Raw genomic sequence first — 19,620 nt, 5'->3', positions numbered from 1 at the left:
GTCGCAATTCCTTGCTCGCATCGGTCTTGTGGCCTCTGCTGCTCGTGGACTCGTTGAAGAAGGCAATTATTATTTTTGGAAAAATGAACAAGGACAAATGAAACTTGCGCCCAATAAAAGAGGCATGGGTACTCGAAGCCAAAGTCCGGCAAATAGACGTTTTGTGTATTGCAGAGTCATCAGAATCTTGTCGGCCATCAAACCCGAGGCCTAGCGCGTGCCAGAAGAACACGTAGGGCCCCCAGCTACCGCGGCCAGTGTCTCTTGACGTTGGACTGTAGCCTCGTCTCGAGACCGTCACGTGAACGACAATCGTCGTCTTCGTCATATCGTCGTCACAAACGTCGCATCGTCGTCGTTCTTTCGTCTTCGTGCGTGGCATAGATGGATGTCATGAGCGTCGCCTTTGAAACGGGGCGCTAACTTGCGCCACCCGGCCTAGTCCACGAGTTTCCGTTCAGCGAGGCGCTTCCCGGGGGAAAATGTGTTGAACTTGGACGTGTGCTCTCTGCTTGCAAATGTTCGCTAAGCGATCGCAGCGCTCTTCGCGAGTACACCAACAAAAGCTTCCCTTCAACTGATTCGCGTAGCCCGTTGGAATCCGCAATTTAGCTTTATTTCGTCATGTTTATTACGATGAGAAAAAAAACGGCGTCTTTAGAGGAACTAGTTACATTAATGCGAGCTCCAGATGCTCGTCATCAATGACGGGAAAGCCTGCGGTGCATATAAAGCGAACTATCATCACGCAGTGTAACGTACTTCGTGGCACTAAAAACTGGAATTCCAGTTTTTAGTGCCACGAAGTTAAAAGTGCCACGTTGATTAAAAGACTCAACACTAAATTAGAAGTCGTCAGCACTCCAGCTTACAATCGTCTAGATCAAGAGAGAGAGAGAGAGATGAAGAGCAAAGGCAGGGAGTTTAACCAGATATTATTCTCCGGTTTGTCACCCTACACTGGGATTGGCAGATAGTGGTTAGAAAGAGGACAGAGAGGAAAGGGTTAAAAAAATTAACACAGAGACACACACAAACGAGGGTCGTTCTAGTTAGAGACGTTCACGAATGATGGTAGACCGCAAGAAGCGCAGTAGTGCTAAAGCACAGCCTTCTTCTGTGACGTTAGGTCCTGTCGATGGCATAGAATTCCTTCTTCCGATAGTGGTCTGTCGTACAGCTGGTCAAGTTCGTGGCGAATGGATTCCCTTTGTGGACTCTACTGCGGGCAGTCGCACCAAATATGGCCAGTCGATTCTTCATCGCCGCAGGGGTCACATGTTGCGGTGTCGGCCATCCTTATGGTCTAGATCAAAATTTTCTTCGGGTGTGCAGTCATCTGAGTGAAGTGTACTTATCTGAGTGAAGTGCACTTCTGCGGAAACTTCCGTATGGCGTGCGAGTTTTCCAAAATCTATGCTGTGCCCCTCCCTGCAAACATATGCCGGAGGTTTCTTTCTTATTTCTCAACATTTTCAAAGATAACCTGTGTCAAATAGCATCATTCTTGTCATTGAACTGGTTTACTGAAAGAGGCAGACATTACTTGCATGAGAAATAGAAATGCATAATCGATTAATTAAGAATATCTCACGAATTAATTTTCTAATCAATCGTTTTATGCCTCATAATGAGAAATGCGAATAGCGACCGGTCAGTCCGCCTCGAACTAATCTTCAGGATGGCACCAGTTTCGAGATAATTGTCGAAGTTGGCCACAAAATACATTGGCATCCCAGTTACTTTTTGCTTCAATGCATAAAACATTTTCGAAAAAAAAAAGTAAGCGGAATATCAGTGCACTTTTCTGCAACCAGTGCCATCCAAGGATTCGCTCCAAGTGACACGCCTCGCAAACTCGCCGGCTACACACAGCTCGTACATAAATTGCAATATGTGCCGTAAGGGAGCTAGTACAAGATTAGTGAGCAAATTTTATTTTTAATTTGTAAGAATGTGCGTCTAAATTTCGCGCGACTATGTCCGCCGTTTCGAGCAATCCAGCTAAAAGACTACAATTACGCTATACTTGCCCGAGGCAACTAAACAAGAAAAAATTCTGTGCGGTTAACAGAAAAGCAACCATCCTGTATTTAGTACGCATTAAATATGTCCAAGCTTCTCAAATTGATCGAAAAAACCACGCTGCGACTTTCGTGATATCTGCCATGTGGCCACGGAGCGAAAAAGAAAAAAACTAGAAAGAGAACATCAGTCTTTGTAACCGGATCTTTAAGTGTACTATCGAGGCTGTTCAGCAAGACTTCAAATTTTTGTTGTACACAGCGCTGAGCGCTTTTTACATCAAAAGGGCGTATGAGCTGCGTACTTCTTTCGTAAACGTGCACCTTGCATTTCTTCAACCGTGTCTCATCGATTTTTAGTTTATTGATGCGTCTGCATGCATAGCGCTTGCCTGGTCGACAAACAGTAGCCCGACCCACATCTAAAGGCTATGCCAAGGAGGGAAAATAAACATTCAATATAGAGACGGCAGTCCACTGCAGTAGAATGCAAATACACAAATAGACGCAAGGCTTTCAACAAACGAAAATTTCGACGAATAAAGCCCAGTAATCAGATGTAAAACTTCGAAGTTGCTCTCATTTTGCTGAATTAATGCGTGGGATTTATGTCATGTTTGATAATTTTACAATTGTGACTTTTAGCAAACCATAGAACTGCGGAGAATGCATTTCTTGTCATATGTGTGCTTCTCGTCGCTGTAAGTGTGTGCCATTAGACACTCATATGAATATTTTCTTCCTTTGAAGAAAAATGCAAGCTCCTCTTCACGTTGATCAAAAGAGTTGATCTGCAGAGCCACATGTTGTACTATCGCTGTACGAGATCGCAGCTCATTGCGAAGGAATAAACGTATCTTTTAAAACGAAGCTTTCTTTGCCTACGACAACCGTTTCCGCGTGCCATGTCTTCGTCGTCGGGCAGTTTACATAGATATCTCACTGAAACTATGCATGTTGACCGATAATATCATGCCACTTAGCCCACCTCAATTCCGCCCAATAAAACAACCCCCATATATATGTGAAACCTGCACATACTATAATGCGGACTCATAAGTATACCTCTAAATGACGACACATACCTTTTGATGAAACACGCAGAGATATTCAATGCTTCCTTTGATTTCCTTAACTTTATTATACAGGAACTACGCCATTCTTGGGCTGTTGGTCACGTGCCACTGCGTACGGGCCACTATGCGCGTGCCTATCCTTAGCCAATCCAATCCAATACTCCAGAATGGTTATGCGCCACGACGGCACAGGAGGCCGGTGATGCTTAAATATTGCCCGATACGCGTCGTACTTACATGCGCCTATCGCGGTAATCGCCATTCTTTCCACAAGCATCGCACATTACCTTTTCTTTTTTGCTTTCTTTTTTTTGTTTTTGCCATCGCGTAGTTATTTTCAATGCGGTACAATGTATCTTCATTTTGTTATCATATTCCCCCTATGTAATGTCCCCACCTAGCCTTTAGGGTAACTGAATGAATAAATAAATAAATAAATAAATAAATAAATAAATAAATAAATAAGATTAATCGCCTTCATCCTACAGTGACATCATTGCCTAGGCGCCTCACACGCGCCTTATTCCGTGTTTGAATTTCTGCCCAGCTTGTGGAATGGTGCGGTGCATAATAATGGTACAGAAACATCACGTGAGATTATGCGTCGCGTGACATGACACTAAACACAAACGTAAGCGTTTAGTTGCGTGTCATTTAATTCGCCCTTTTTCGCATAAATTCCAACGTGTGTGTCAGATATGCGCAATCTCTCTCTCTCTCTCTCTTTCTTTTATGTAAAGAGCGCGGCATCGTGAAAAACAGTGAGGGCAACCACTGATGACGTGACGGGCTTCCAGCGCCGTCATATATATGGACGATGTCGCGAGTACTTCACCTGTAAAGGCAAAGGGATCTATCTGTCTATACAGTCACGTGTCACGAGTTGAGCTCGTTCGGTATGCAAGTGGCGTTGTGGCTAGACATGAACGAACACCAGGCCGTGCCTCACGTCGGTCAAGGCCCCGGGCGTGTCTGTGCGAGCCCGCAACACTGAAAGCACACTGCTCTGAAGTACGCAGCTGTTGGGTGGAAGTTCCGCAGAGAAGTTGTGTACAGTTGCGCCGAATTGCTGGAAGGCAGCTATAAGGCCACAAAAGCTCTGCTGCGATATTTGAAAGCCACTGGATTGAGTCAGCGTCTGTGATCCGGACTGAGTGACCGCACGATATACCCAGTAGACTTTCTCTTCTTCTTTTAATCTTTCCGTCCCCTTTTCCCTTTCCCCTGTGTAGGGTAGCCAACCGGGCTCAGTCCTGGTTAACCTCCCTACCTTTCCTTTATCATTTGCTCTCTCTCTACTCCCGCGTACTCGAACGCTCCTCCAGCTGGGCTCAGATGTGGTGATGACAATAAGTTTTCACTTGCACCCCCTTCGAATATGGGTGGTGCCAAATATTCACTCAGCCTCCTTGAAATGATTGTCTGTTGCCGCAGCGCAATCTGTAGCATTCTGCCTATCCGTTCGTTGCCCGTTAAAGTTGTCTATGACTGTTACACTCAGGTCTCTTTCCCTTCCCTTCTTTTTTTTTTCCCCGCCAGTGCATTAACCACTTTTCTGAAATTTCTGAAACGGCAATTCTGAAAGATTCAAGTCTCCTACGATTCTGCCTGCCTGAATAGCTTGGCGTTCTACTGCCACGTGTCGAGTCGTCGACGGAGAAGGCACATGAGATCCTGTCGCTTCCGCATATGTTTGCCTTCAGGCAGACAGCTCGGGTCACAAAAAGCAGGGCACTGTCCTTTCTGTTATCGTATAAACTTTATGTGCATATTTTCTTCTCGTCGTGTTTGTAAATCTGGTGGTAGTGGTGGTGAATTGTAGCAACAGGCGGGTTTAGCCTGGCGATCAAGGCCGGCATTCGCTCCGCCCGAGCGTCTGGCACAATACCGCTGAAGGGTTTCACCATATGTCCATCAAACCAGTCTCTCTTTAAAATTCGATAAGGAGACGTGAAGTTTCTTTGCGGGCTATGACTGATCGCTCAGGAAATATAAGGTGTTGCAGGCGCGCATATGGAAGGTCCTTTTTTGCAGATTCTTCAGGAGAGCGCCCCTATCATCTTGGAATTGCTAGCAGGACCACAAAAAAAGTGCTCAGTGTCACCTGTCTCGTTGCATGCCGTACTGTTCGGAGAATTGATTCTTCCCGTCTTAAACAACCAGACCGGTGTATTAGCAGATCCTGTCCTTATTCGAATAGAAGTGAGGCTTCCTCTCGGTGCAATTTCTTTACATGGTCACTTTTCTTTTCTTTCACCCGCCGTGGTTGCTCTGGTGTTAGGCTGCTGAGCACGGGGTCGCGGGATCGAATCCGGGCCATGGCGGCCGCATTTCGATGGAGGCAAAATGCGAAAGCACCCGTGTACTTAGATTTATGTGCACGTTAAAGATCCCCAGGTGGTCGAAATTTCCGGAGTCCTCCACTACGGCGTGCCTCATAATAAGAAAGTGGTTTTGGCAGGTAAAACCCCATAATTTAATTTGATTTCTTTTCTTTCTTTTTTGGCTCTTAGTATCTGACTTACCGGCAATGTTATTGTTTTTCGTGATGTAGAAAATTAGATAACAGCGCCTCCCGTCGACAGAAGTAGCCATTGCTCAACGACGAATTCTTAGCGATAGTTACATGACTGTACTCCATTTCACGAGTACCTTGCAGCACTGCCATAGGTGTGCGAGGTGTACAAAGGCAGTATCCTTCCGCAGCGGCATATATTTCCGGGCGTAACTGGCTGTTTATTGGCTGCGCTAGAGAGTTTGATTTTTGCTCGCTGCATGACACGGCGCAGTGATAAGTAACATATTATGGCCTTTGCGCGTGTACGTCGCATACCGAGCATCACTGCGGCAGTTACCGCCAATAACCGTAATGACCACCTTAGCCGTGATCTTTTATAAAAACATGGCACCACCCATATTGAGCCGACCACCAGCTTCGATCCGCATTCACGCATTTTACTGGCTCTGCGGTCTGTCAACAAGAAACAAGGTGCAAAATTCGTCATCGCAAAGTCTCACCTAAACCGAGGTCAAATCATTGGATATGTTTCGTCGTAATTATTGAGATTGGTTGTTTGTTTTCACGCTGCTGGGAATACAGACGCGGCACCGAGCCGTCAAACTGCTTTTCTTTTCTAGTTAGCAGATGGCGCCACACCATTAGCACTGGCGATGCGTTGACGATGCGGAACACTATAAAGGCCTAATTGTTTACTACGTCATTAATTTACTCTCCCAGTCTAGCATGCAACATGACGACGGTGCCGAGTAAGTAGACGTCGAACAGACAGTGCCTCAGGTGAACATTTACAGAGGCGTTCACCCTTACTACAGGCTAACGAGGCTGCAAGGTTACTGCAACGAACGCGTACAGGTGAATCGAAGCCCTGCTGTCGCATGCATGTAAACAAACCTTAAATTGTGGCATCAAAACATTTTTTTATGTCAATCCACCGACCATGGAGAATGTACCGATGGGATACCAAGCAGACGCTGAGCAGACGACGCGGCGCGGATGGGCACACCTGGGAGGGGCTTGCGGCCTTTCCGTTGGTGAATGAATAAAGCCTTTATTTTAAGGAAGGGGACGGCTCTAGGCCGCTGATGGGGATTAGATTAGCCGTTGGTGAAGAATTCGTGTAGCTTCCACAGTGTTGCAAGGAACTACTGAGATAGAGTATAGGCGCTCTCGCCTGCTACTGTGACCCACTAGAGTGAAGGTGTGTTTTTCAAGCCACTCCTCGACATTGGAATTGTGAAGTGTCCTTGAAGACCGTGCGTTTTTCAGACAATGCGGCCCTCAAACACGGTAGCTCACAGGCTGTAACGTGGCACCGCTGAGCAGGAAATCGCGATTTCAATCCCCTCCGAGGCGACCACATTCCAGTCGGGACGGAATGCGAAAACACTCGGGCTGTGCGCATTGGACGCACGCTAAAAAAAAAAAAAAACAGAAATATACGGGTTGTCAAAATTAATCCGAGCCCTCTAGCTACGTCGTCGTCCCAGCTTTTCCTTTGTTATTCGGAACTATGGAGAGGCATGTCAAATCCGCATTTTTCTGCCTGCTTTTTGTTTTCTTTTCATGCCTTCGCGAGGTGTTGTACTAGTTGATCGCTTTGGCACTCTCAATATGACTGGAGGTACACTGTGCTATGAAGCCCCACGCGTGACATAAACACACCCTTTTCAATAGCTTTAATTTGCATTCTAATATGCTAATAAGTGATGGGCGATTCGAGCTATTCTGTCAAGCAGCATTCTTGTTCACATTTCACTTTATTATTATTATCTTTATTAGGCGCCTCCCTTGCAGTCTAAACGTCGTTATGATTAAGTTCAATTGCATATCGTCGTAGATGGAAGTCCCACATGCAGCTTTCGTTTGAGTTCGAGTCTTTATTCAAGACGTGCATTTACATGTACATGGTTGTGGAGAAAGAGAGCTTAATCGAATGTTATACTTTTCTTGGACGACTCAACAGCCACGTCATGCGTTTCACGCAGTGCCCTTACATTGGGTGCCCGTTAAAGAACCTCAGATGGTCAGAACTTAATCCGGAGCCCTCCACTACGGCGTACATCATAATCATATCGTGGTTTTGGCACTGTAAGCTGCAGATTTTAGTTTAATATGACTTTAAACATGTGAATCCGATCAGAGGTGAAGCGCGACGCAAGCGCACAAGCAAGCCTCCTTGAACCAAGTCCTTGCGTAACGCTTGATTAGCGAAACGTTTGGTTAGCGCAACGTCAAGAGACAGGAAGACAGCCGTGTTGACTGGAGCATATTCTAGTTTGAGTTCGTCAGTGGAGGTGGCCTGGTTACGTAATGCGTGAAACAGATAGGCGGCGCAGTCTACCGTAGAGACCTAATTCGGCGCGAATGGGTAGTCGGGTCGAAGTCAGTCCACGTAAAAAGCGACTGTTCGGAGATTGCCGGGAAAAGCCTTCGTCCTGCAATGGACGCATGATTGACGATGTTGGTGGTGTGCTAGTAGAGAAACGACAATCAATACTTTCTTATCGTTTGTGGAACGGCTAAATGGCTCACAATAGGCAAAATCAGGGCAGATATATATATGGGCTCTCAGCGCAGTGCGCCTCCTATTTTCTAGGATTGCACGTTGGGCTTTCCGGCACGTTAAGCTATCTCAAAGCATACGCGCACGCACGCATAGCGCCACTTTCAACTACGTGTGTATTTGCGTGATGAAAGCTATACATATACATATCGCTAGGCGTGTCACTCAACACAGGCTGAAATGAACTCCATATATGGACCATAAAAGACGGCAATAATACTGAAGGCCCGTCATTTACACGGCGATTTGCACTGATGGCATGCGCGAAAATTCGAAGCGTTTAGTTGGTGCTGAAATGGGAATGGCTTGCAGATTCATGTGCCATGTCACCTGGATATATGTGCTGCACTTAAATTATTTCTCTCGTTAACTGGTACATAATTTTGCCCAGAATCGCTACACTATTTATGCAACGATGTTTTCCACTCCGTGTAAACGCGGGCGTCACGCCGAAATCTCGGTTAGTTGGCGGTCTAGCTTAAGCGAGAGGTTTGCTTTGGCTTCACTCAAATTTCTCTCTCTACATTGCCGAGTGCATTAGCCTCAGGCTGAGTTAAGCGTATCGTATTTTTTTTTTGTTTTCTTGAGATATCTAAAATTGGCCTGTGAATCCCCCATCCCACCGACAAATATCGAAAACTTCTATTGTTATCTAAAGGTTCTTTCATTCAAGTAACTCTCTGCCATGGAATTCCCCACCAAAGCTGCCCTTCGAGTTACTTGAGTCAAAGCAAACTCTGTCGATAAGAATCGCGCACTGTTGTCGGTGTCCGTGTACCTCGCCCGTCAAACGCTAGCGATTGCGCAAGTCTTTGTGACGTCTCAAACATTGGGCATCAATGAGGGAAAACCGTAAGGAATCGACTCTACGATTGCATAATCAGAAGAAAGAAGTATCACACGGCGCCGAACGTTTTCTTCTCCTCTGTTATCGCCGACTTTGTTTGCACCAGCGAGCGCCAAGTGGGCGGATATCGGAGGCCTTTCAGATTGCCGAGCTATAGTACTCGAGCACTTGGCGACGAAGGACAAGTGCCGTATTTGTAAACACGCAGAATCACGTGCGTTTCGAGATCCGTGATTGGGCGACTATTGCGTGACGGTCGGTTCATACCTACGCGTCCGTGTCCGTGCAAGCGACAGTCCAAGCCCTTACGCTAAGAGAACTACCGTCGCCGCGTCTTGGACAAGCCGAGGCCGGTTCGCAAGCAGCAAGCAGTCCATAGGAAGAGCGATGAGAAATCGCGAAGTCAGCAACTGAACTTTGTTCGAATGGCGTGCGTTTAAACCTAAACGCGCGCCGTTTCGCATCTAATGCGTTTGTGTCGCTCCAGCGTTGTCCTCGTGCTGCTTGGGCTTCCTTGTCGCCGCATAGTCTGCTGGTCGTACTCGCAGAATTCCAAATTCGTGTGCATGGGTGATATCGCAAACGTTAGCCCTAGAATCGATCAGTAATCGAATCGACTGAACCTTTATTTCACACGGAAGCTGCACACACCAGGGGTGCCGTGTAACGTCACTGGCTTCAATTCATGCAATGCATCATGTGCGCTTAATTAGTAGTTCAAAAGTTGAGTAGTGAAAGTTTGTTAATTAGTGAATTATACATATTTATTTCAATGTAAGCATTGTCGCCTCCTCCATCAACCTAGCTGAATAGGCAGGTTTGTGCTACCTGCGCCAGACGATTTTCATGTTAACGTTGAAATACAACATCCGGTATGTAGCAGCAATTGCAGACGTAGTAAATACGCAAATGAAATAAAGTAATCGTAGAAACGTTTGCTAGCATACATTTTACGGAGAAAACAAACTCTACTGATAACAGCGAGAGTGCTAACTTGCTTCCCCGTTGTATTACAGTGCTACAGCAAATAATAGCAGCACGTAAATAGTTTCAGCAACATTTTATGTTCAGAATATAGGGTGCCCCTGCTAAAACTTTGGCCAAGCTCTTTAACAGCAATAAAAACAAGAAATACTCTAAAAATACGGTGCAAGACAGGATTTTAAGACCCATGGTATTCGCTTATTATTATTATTCCAGTCTCTACACCTTGACGCAGGCTGTAATTCTTAGCTGCAGTAAAATATTCAGCTGAGCTTGTTGGTTGAGATCCGCGTGAGCAGCGCAGATGAGACGAAACACGGAGAGACCCTCTTTCGGTGGACCATCTCGTCTGCCCCGTACACGTGCTTCTTAGCATGTTGGTTTAGGCTAGGTTAGGCTAGGCTAGATTAGGTTGGATCAGATCAGGCTAGAATAGGTTATGATTGTATAAAACAATTGCTGAGGCGATTTGAATAAAATTTAGTGCTTAAATATGGTCAACCGGCCTTGCCGGCATGAGGACCAACTAATGCAAACAGTACAAGAATTTGAAAATTAACTATTTAGTGACTGTAGGAATAAAAATTTTTATTTAGGTCCTGAACTTTTTCACAAAAGAAAATTACTGAGAAAATAGGTTTAGCAACAGAAAACGAACGATGTTTACGAACCCGTCACACCGCACCAAAAATGAATATCAGAGTTCTGTAAACTGCACTCCTTAGGGTATGTAAAGCGGACAGTTTTGGCATATGAACTTGCAGTGGATGTGAATTTGTTTCAATGTTTTCGGATGTTCTTGAAGAAGTCCAACTCACAAAATAGTGATGTAGTTCACTTTCGCTAATTACATAGGTTTCCTCCACTTTACATGCATAAATATGGGTTATTTACAGAATTGTTATGTTTTTCTTTTGTTGTTGAGTTAGTAATGTAAATTTGACAGCTGACCGTTCTCAAGAATTTCAGTTTTCCAACATTTCTTCCTGAACAGCTGGCAGCCTAAATTAAGAATATGCTGCTGCGGTCGGTTACATGTTAACATGTTCTTTAAGATACAAGAAACTTCATCAAAATCGGGGCCGTGGTTTCTGAGAAAAGTGATTACTTCGTTCCCATGTATTTAGAGAGGAGCTGTCCAACCAAAGTTTCCTCTCGAGGACGTAACGCAGTGCAAAAACATGGTGCACGATGAAAGACGCAGACACCAAACCGTGTGGCGTAAGTCTGTGTTTTTGATCCTGTCATCGTGCAGCATTTGAGTGCCTAACGCTTCGCATACACTTCTCACCATTCTGCCATCTAAAAAAAAAAAAAAAGAAACGTCAGACGCTGCCTTTTTCCACATGACATAAACCCAGTAGCGTCGATGCCTCATTCTGCGCGTCCGTCAGCATTTTGTGTTTACATTCATGCATGGCTTTTGAACAATGTGCTGCATCGACACAAACATTGAATAAGATCAGAGCTTGTGACCTTGCAGGAGGTCACATACTTCACAGGATGACAGCGCGACTCGTCGTAAGCCGTACATCCTTAAATGAACCGCCTCTCATCTACAGCTTCGTTCCCTTTAGCTTCAAACGTGTGCGTCAAGTCTGCGTAATCTTTTTCTGTGCAGAAGCTCCTTGTTTTGCCGGCGTTGAATCGCAACCTCGTTTTCCCACCCCCGAGGCAGGCCACGCCCATCTGATCCGAAGGATCACGACCTCACAGCGTAACCCTTCCCTCCGCGGGGTGGTCGACTTCGCTCCGAAATTTACGGGCAGCCAGCAGCTTCGCGTTGGCAACTACGCCCCACGTGCTCTCGCTCCATTGACGGCCTGTTCTGGATCTGTCGTCTGCGCCCGCCGCCAGTCTGGGAGAGAGAGAGAGAGAGAGACAGAGAGAGAGAGAGAGAGAGAGAGAGAGAAGAAAGCTGACCTGTCGGTCGAGGAGGAAAGGCAGAGAGCACGGTGTTCCTGTGTGTGCACTCTAGAAGACTGCACAGCACTGCGCACCCGGGTGCCGAGGCGGCGCCAACCGACCAACCGGTCTTGTTGTTTAATGGAACACCAAATAGATAAATAATACCGCCTGTCCTTCCTCTCGTTGTTGCCCTTGAAATCACGAGCAACGAACAAACGCTTGTCCTCTGCATGGCGACACGGCCCACTTCATGTCAGAGCGCTCCGCAAGTGTAGCTGTAGATATGGACCACACCATAAAGCTTGTATTCTAATGTAGCCATAGGCTGAGCTTGGCAACTTTTCTAGAACGATTACTGTGCCATAATGGTCGAAAAAAAACAACATTGCAACCTGTGACGTCGCACTGACGCACCGCGAATGTGATTTCGGTGCAAAGTTACAAAAATAAAAGTCGACCTTTATTGTCTCTTGCCATAACCAAGACATTAAGACAATATTAACCGAACTAGAGTTTTGAAAGAATGCTTTATCAATGTAATTAGATTTAGTGTGATCATTCGGTTCAATGTAATAGATGTTGTGTCAAACCTACGCCCCAGTGGTGGCGCACCCGATGGAATAAAATTCAGCGTCTCAAAGGCCATACTTTTGCTGGTTGCATGCGACTCAATATATTGCGGGGGCCAGAAACACGTCAGAGACGTCGGGTTTGGGGCACTACCTATTAATGCAGGTTATTGAAGACGAGAAGAATCGGGCGCCCTAACTTTCACAGCGGTCTGTGGATAGTTGAACTGAGCCGTGGTCATAGAAAAGAGAGAGAGCAGAAAAGGGGATGGATAAAGAATCACAATGAAGGGCGTGGAGAAACTAAGAGACGCTTTACACAAAAGCTGGGTTAAAAATTAGTGGAAAAAACAAAGAAACACATGCATGCATATAAATGGTACCAACGAATGAATTAAAGGTAAGAGCGGGCGATCCGTCACTGGCCGCCACTTGACCGGGACCGGTTGGGTTTAATTTTGGTTGTTGGGTTTCATTTTCCAGCTGGGACTCGCAAGATGATTTATACCTAAAATCATTTAAGTGCGCAGTAGCTATGTGTGAAAGCTTTACGTGTCGTGGACCAATCGGGGAGACGTGTTGACAAACCCGCTCGCGCGTGATCGGCGTGGATAGGCGTTAATTTCTCGGTTGGGTTTCGTGCGTCGTGGCTGATCGGCCGGCCGGCCACGTACAGCGCGCATTTGATTCTGACCTCCGGGTCGCTATTATGGACACAATCACATTCCGCCACAGTGCGACGTTTTCCATCTTGTGAGCTCTGATTGGTTCACGGCGCCACTACGAGCTCTCTGATTGGCTGCAGAACTCTAACACGGCGGACTTCAGTGGCACCGTTCAAAGTGCGCCCCCCTCCTCCCCGGCTATAGCGAGCGCCACATCTGCTGGTTTCAAGCACGCTGGCGCCGTCTTTTTTCTTTCTTTTGTTTTGCGAGACACGAGCGCTTACTTTTACGAACGGCGTGCCCACAAAGTGTGAAAGAGTTGGCGAGGGCTGTCGGAGCGGCAAGAGTTGTAAGAGCGCAGGGTCTGCTGTCGGATAGGAGACCCGCGTCCCACGGGAAAGGCGCCGCGCAATGCGAGACCCAATCCTGCGGGCTCGGTACCGCTGAACAGAACGAAATAAATAGATGAAGAACACACGTGGTGCTGTGCAGTCGAATTCAGCTGTGCGTGTTGTGACGCTGCGCGCCACACGCTGCTGCCTGAACGGCGCCGTCTAACTTCTCTCGGCTTGATCAAGCAGCCTCGAATTGCGCCTGCGCCGAGCCAACGTGGCGAAGCGAGGGATCTGACGCGCCTGCTGTGTGATGCCTCGGAGCGAGCAATGTCTGCCGTGCCCTTTGCTTGTTATTCCGCGAGGCACGTGCCTCGAAAAGTGCAACGGTGACGCGGGCGCCTCTGAACGCGTACTTGCAGCCACAAAGTTTCCTATGCTAAAAGAACTGAAGGGGGGAGCTCCTGGCGCTTCGATCGTGTATGTGCCATGGGGCCGATGGTTAGTTGATGGATTTGCCTATGGAGCGAGGAGACAAAATGTAGGAGGTATAGCACTACGTCACGCAAGCCACCCTGGGTAAAAAAAAAAAAAAAAAACTCCGCGAAGCTTTTTCTCACGAAGTGTCGTCCCAACACGTGATCTGTGAGAATCGGTCCACTGACTGAGAATATTGGGCTCGCGGTGTTTTTTTCTTAGTTTTTTTCCCTGCCGTGGCTCTGCTTGCTGAGCGGTAGAACTGTAACCTACCGCACGATCTGCCGTGAGGATCACGTGTTGGGCCGGTGCGCTTGGCTTCGATGGTGCCGCCAAATGCATCCTCCTAGCGCTCGACAATTTCCAGAACAGCACCCCTGAGTGGAAACCCAGGGGTGCGGTTCTGGAAATTGTCGGACGCCGCCGTATTGTTAAGTTTGGTAGTAACAGCAATTTGTCCAATCAGAGATACCGTATGCATGCCCTCTCTGGGCTTGCTATGGGCTAGTCAAAGCTGACAAGTAGGAGAAGATCACAATATGGTCGAAATTACTTGGTGTGTTGAATAGCATCCCTGCATGGATCCGTTTGACCGTTGTGCTTCGCTGCATCTCGTGACTACATTTCCTACGTCGATTCTCCATTTATTGACCTAAATTTTGAAACAATTCTAACTTTCTAAACACTGTTCAAGGCAATTAATCTCTGCACGCAGGCCTGATTACTGCAAGCTGTTGCGTTTATAACGCGATATATTGTTCACAATGAACAGTCTGCAATTCCAATGCCGTTTGAAGCCAAGTTTATGCAAATCCATGAACTAACCATCACTTTCATGTTGCATGCTGGCTCACCCGCTATGCATGCAGCTCCCGTTAGTCACTATAACGCCGTTTTTCCCTCTAGTAATTTTGTAGGAAACTTATATAGTGGTAACAGACTGACACAATCCGTAGTTACAAGCTTTGTCTTGATGGCCCAGTAAAGTAGCACGGAAAATGTTCGTGGTATACGCAAAGGCGGCCGTACAAACACAGACACAAGTTAGAAGGAAATAGGATAGTCGGCATTAAAGCTTCCGACAAGCATTATCTGAGAAACTCTGGTGGCAGTGTCTACGGGTGATGTAAGCATAGTGGTCCAATGTGGCTGGCAGTGGTGTTCTTTGTATGCGAATTTGCCTAAACTTCGGTCTTGCGGCTTCGAATGGCTTTGTGACTTTGCGAACTGGTCATTTCCTAACATAGTAATTACGTTATGCGTGGCACAATTCGCAGCGATTATGCACGTTCGTAGAGTGTTATTGCCTTGCGCTTTCAGGGAAAAAAAAAGACAGAAAAGATCGCCCATGAAGTTTCTGCCAATAAAGGGCAGATAAGGAGCATACTAAACAAAGGCACAAGAACCTTCTTCAGACACAAGCACGAATGTCAGAGAAACTCATGTGCTATCCGTTCCATGTCCACTCGATGGTCGCAGCGCCAGATAATTCCTAGTAAATTTGGTAGGAAAATCTGATAGTCGGCGTTTGGCGTTGTCCTTGCCGAGTATGTCTTTTTTGTTCTACTTGCCCCTGCGCTTGCGCACCCGTCTTTCATGAATAATTGCATGCACCGGGAGCAGTGCTGCCTCACTGTGTCTCTGTGTTGTGCTCGTCTGTTTAGCTGCGTCCCGATTTGTCAATGAATATTAGTAACCCTTCCGTTGCCATAAAGTTGTGGTGAATTATTTCAAGGGAGCATTCAACGCGAGATGCTATAGATAGAATCTACCCTTCACAGTATTCACATGCACCATATCCAATGAATTGACACGATCCTGTGGGAATGTGTTAGCTGTGCAGTTTATTTACCACTTGTTTTGTTTGGCGTTGGGGTAAGGGGGGGACGACGCGATTTATTTAGTATAGCGCGATTATCGGTTATATAGAGCACATATACTTCTTCTTAACCCGTTTCCCTCCCTTTTTATGCATAGCTTTATTATTTAGTGCCTGTCATGGTTGGTACATCAATGCTACACTTGTACACTAACGAAAAAAAAAAAAAAAAACACGCACACACAAAACTCGATCACTAGAAGAGGCATCATACGTATATCTCCCAGAACATAGAGGTCATGAGGTGTTTCTGGCTTTTGCAGTAAATAAATGCACCTCGTCCGAGATATGCTTTTCGTTACTGAAAGATGGCACCACGTAATACGTAAACGTGCGCTTCATGCTGACTCGAACAAAATATAATCGGGCATCTTAACTCACTTGTAAGAGCTTGCGATGAAGTGCAACGTTCAAGTTCATGAGAGGCAGCCAGCTTACGGGGAACAGGATATCGAAGACAGAGGATAAACTTTCAGTAAGCAAAATGCGGAGGATGAATTATACACAATGTGATCGCCGGAATAAATCTGTCAAATTAAACAAATAACTGCGACATTGTATTAGCGTTCGAAGACACTCAGGCCAAATGTATATAATACTTCTTAACCTGCATTTGCTTCTCGTCGATAGCAATCGCGAAAAGAATTTGTGCCATTTTGTGTTTCCGCAACCCCCCCCTGAAGCCCCCCGCCCTCTTCGCCCCACGCCACCACTTCACACACACATTCCTAAAGCACCACCAAATCAATGTTGAGACTTGACTGCTATTCGGCGGTCAACATTTTGCTGCCTTTTCACCTCCTTATGGATGGAGGTAGTTATCGGCGTCTCCTGGGATCTGAAGGCCGGTTTCCTCATCAATTGCGTGCCCGCGCGATTAACACGAGATCCATTCCGTTTTCACCGTCTATTCCACGGTCACGCTCATTCTTGTTGCTCTGTTAGTTCAACCTTCTTCGTTTAGACAGATCCAGGGACCAGGAAAGGGATTCAGTTCGTGGTCATCTGGTCTTTATGCACGTGGAACGAGTTGCGGCCAGAGAAAATGCCAATTGTGTTTAACTTTTCTTTTTGTTTCATTATTTCCTCGAGTGACGGCTCGCCGCGACGCTGACAGATTCTCGGAACCATATACACGTGATATGGGTTAGATAAGATGGAAAATAAAATAATGCGAGACAGCGTCTACCTTAGACTCATACGCAATATGACTTTAACCCGTTAACTCGTCTGGTTTTTCCCTAATTGTACAGCTCTTTCGCTGCGAAATTGCCAACTGGAAACTAGAGCCGCAAGGATTTGAGAAATTAAGCGATCTGTTAAGGGAGAGAGCCAAGGCAACAGCTAAACAGGAAGGAAAAGCGAAAATTAACAAATTTAACCGTTTTTATGAAAATATTTATGGATCAACATCTTTTTTATTTAAGAAGGAAGTAGAGAAAACGCCGCCGTAAGTGGGGGACAATTTCGTGTGTTCTGAATGACGCTTCTAAAGTTATCGTTAGAGCTGCCTAACGTAGCCACTTCTCTGTATGCTTATGTACGTGTTTTTCTAACCTTCAGCGGTGGCCGTAGTACGTCTCAGAATCGCAGCTGCCTGCGCCATACGTAACTTCCCAAATAACAATACGAGTCAGTTGTGGCACTTGTTAGAGCTCTAAACGAGGGATCCAAAAGAACTGTGATTGTTCCGCGAATATATATTTCTGTATAATTCTTCCAGAGCTAATAAAAAAAAAAAACACTGCTATAGTTGGATACAACTTAAGTCTGCAGTGAAGCATCGCCCACACCCTCATAACAGCCAGCCACTGTTCCTCCGCGAGTCTGAATAATACGTGCTTGAAACCTTTTCTGTTATCCAAATAAGGTGGTAGCTGCAAAAATAAAATTGTTAGCACGTAATTTACATCTTTTCCCTCGCCTGTTACAGTAGAATGGCGAATGCCTAATTCTTTATTGAACTGAAATAACATGCTTGCTTCGCTGCAACTATTTGTTGTGAAGTTTCACTTCAGTTGGCAGTGAAGTTCCATGAGTAAAACCGGTGCAGCAGTGGAATGACCCGCACCACAGACTTTTGAAGACTCCATACATTTTATCCATGTCTGTTGCACACCCCATTGCTTCCGCCGATGAAAAGGCTGTTCAAGAACAGCAGACGCTCCGGAGGTATCAAGTAATACGACATATTGAAAAGGTCGCATGACGACGATTTTGTTTGCTTCTGTGATTGGCTGGAGAAGTAGCCTAACTCCGCGCGGTCCGTGTGCCTTTGCTGCTAACTGCTGTTCTTTAAAGTTCTATTCTACTAAAGTAATCTTTATTTTACACTTTCGCTTCGTTACTTGTTCTTGGCAGAGTTCTTTCTGCGCGAGTCTACTTGACGTGGTTCTTAGTTTGCCAAGTAAAGGAGAGGTGTATCGCACAGGCGTACCTGTAAAATGCACCTGATTTCATTTCTCTTTTGTGTGTTTACGCGTATTTATGGCAAATGGTGGGCGTTATTCACATTTGCACTAGTAAAGGTAGCCCCCCCCCCCTTATTTGCATATACAGGTTACCTTGAGTTACCCCTCCCTCCCCGAAAAAAAAAAAAATACTGGGTACATGCCTGCCGCAACAATTATACTAATAGGTATGTTAAAGAAGGAAGACAATGTCCGCGTTGCCGGCGAGCTTCTCGTTCGGCGCGGTAAATGCGAAAATACCGGCGCTTCGCTGGATACGGTGATTGACGGCGCCGTTGTCGTCATAACAATGCCGTTTTTTTTTTTCTTCAGTACAATGCGTCTTTCCTTGAAATGCGAGCGTGGCAGGCGGGGCGCTGTTCTCAGAAGACGTCGCGAGTCATTTCTGACGCGCCGAACGCGGAGGTGTGCTCCAAGCGGAAGCCGCATGCTTCAGCGTCATTCAAATTTAGCAGCAGTTCTACGCGCGACCCGACCCTCTTAGGACGTCACCGGGTTTGCCATTCGTCCGACAAGAGCACGCGCCGCAAGTACGGCAAAAGTACACAGGGTGGATTGTCCCACGCTTATCTATGCAGCGTTGCTGCCACTTAACGTAACGCCGCGTACTGGCAACCGCTAGCTTGGCGCCTCCCCAGCGCAAGAAGGGTCATGCTATTGCTTCCGCTATTCTACCGTCCAGTATTCACCGCTTGTTTGTTGCCTGTCTACGTGGCAATTCGATTGTAGTTGCTTTTCTGTTTACTTCCCTCTTTTATTGCACCCGTTTCTTTCCCTGCCGCGAAAAACGAGAAGCGTAGAGAGCGCGCCAAAATAACGATCCGCTTCCACGTGAACACGGCCCGGAGGCCACGAGACGATCACATGCGCGGCGTGTGACGTCGACTCCGGCTCCGACCAATGAGCATCGTCCGCGCGGGCGGCGTGGAGACGAGCCCCTCTCCCGCCCTCCACTCGGCGCCGCGCAGAGCAGACGACGCGCAGGCGGCTCTTGCGCTCTGTGGACAAAATAAAAAAAAAAAGCTAGCCTCGGTCACAGGCCCGCGTGGACGCTGCCGCCTCGCAGCTTTCTAGCCCGGCACCCGGGTCGCACTATTTTGAACCGGACAGAGGTCACCGTCAACGAACTTCAAACGCAACAGGAGAGAACCGCTGCGACGCGGTTCAGCTTAAAAAAATATCAAATCGCAGCAGGAAAGCGAATGAAGGCGCGCCGATAATTCGAATGCGACAGTAGAGCGAAGGCGAGCCGAGAGGCACAAAATGAATGACCACGAGGTCAAGTGCGCAGTTGGAGCGCTCAT

The 19,620-nt window shown here is 46.6% G+C and overlaps 1 protein-coding gene across 4 annotated transcripts in view; it reads left to right on the top strand.

The window, feature by feature from the left end:
• Window positions 1-19,620, top strand: part of LOC142583309 (sodium-dependent phosphate transport protein 2B-like) — a 169,382-nt gene that overhangs the window by 123,740 nt on the left and 26,022 nt on the right. The window lies entirely within an intron of this gene.

This window comes from Dermacentor variabilis, chromosome 5, assembly GCF_050947875.1.
Source record: "Dermacentor variabilis isolate Ectoservices chromosome 5, ASM5094787v1, whole genome shotgun sequence".
NCBI lineage: Eukaryota > Metazoa > Arthropoda > Arachnida > Ixodida > Ixodidae > Dermacentor > Dermacentor variabilis.
The sequence above is the reverse complement of the archived record's forward strand: the minus strand, read 5'-3'. Positions and strand labels throughout refer to the sequence as shown.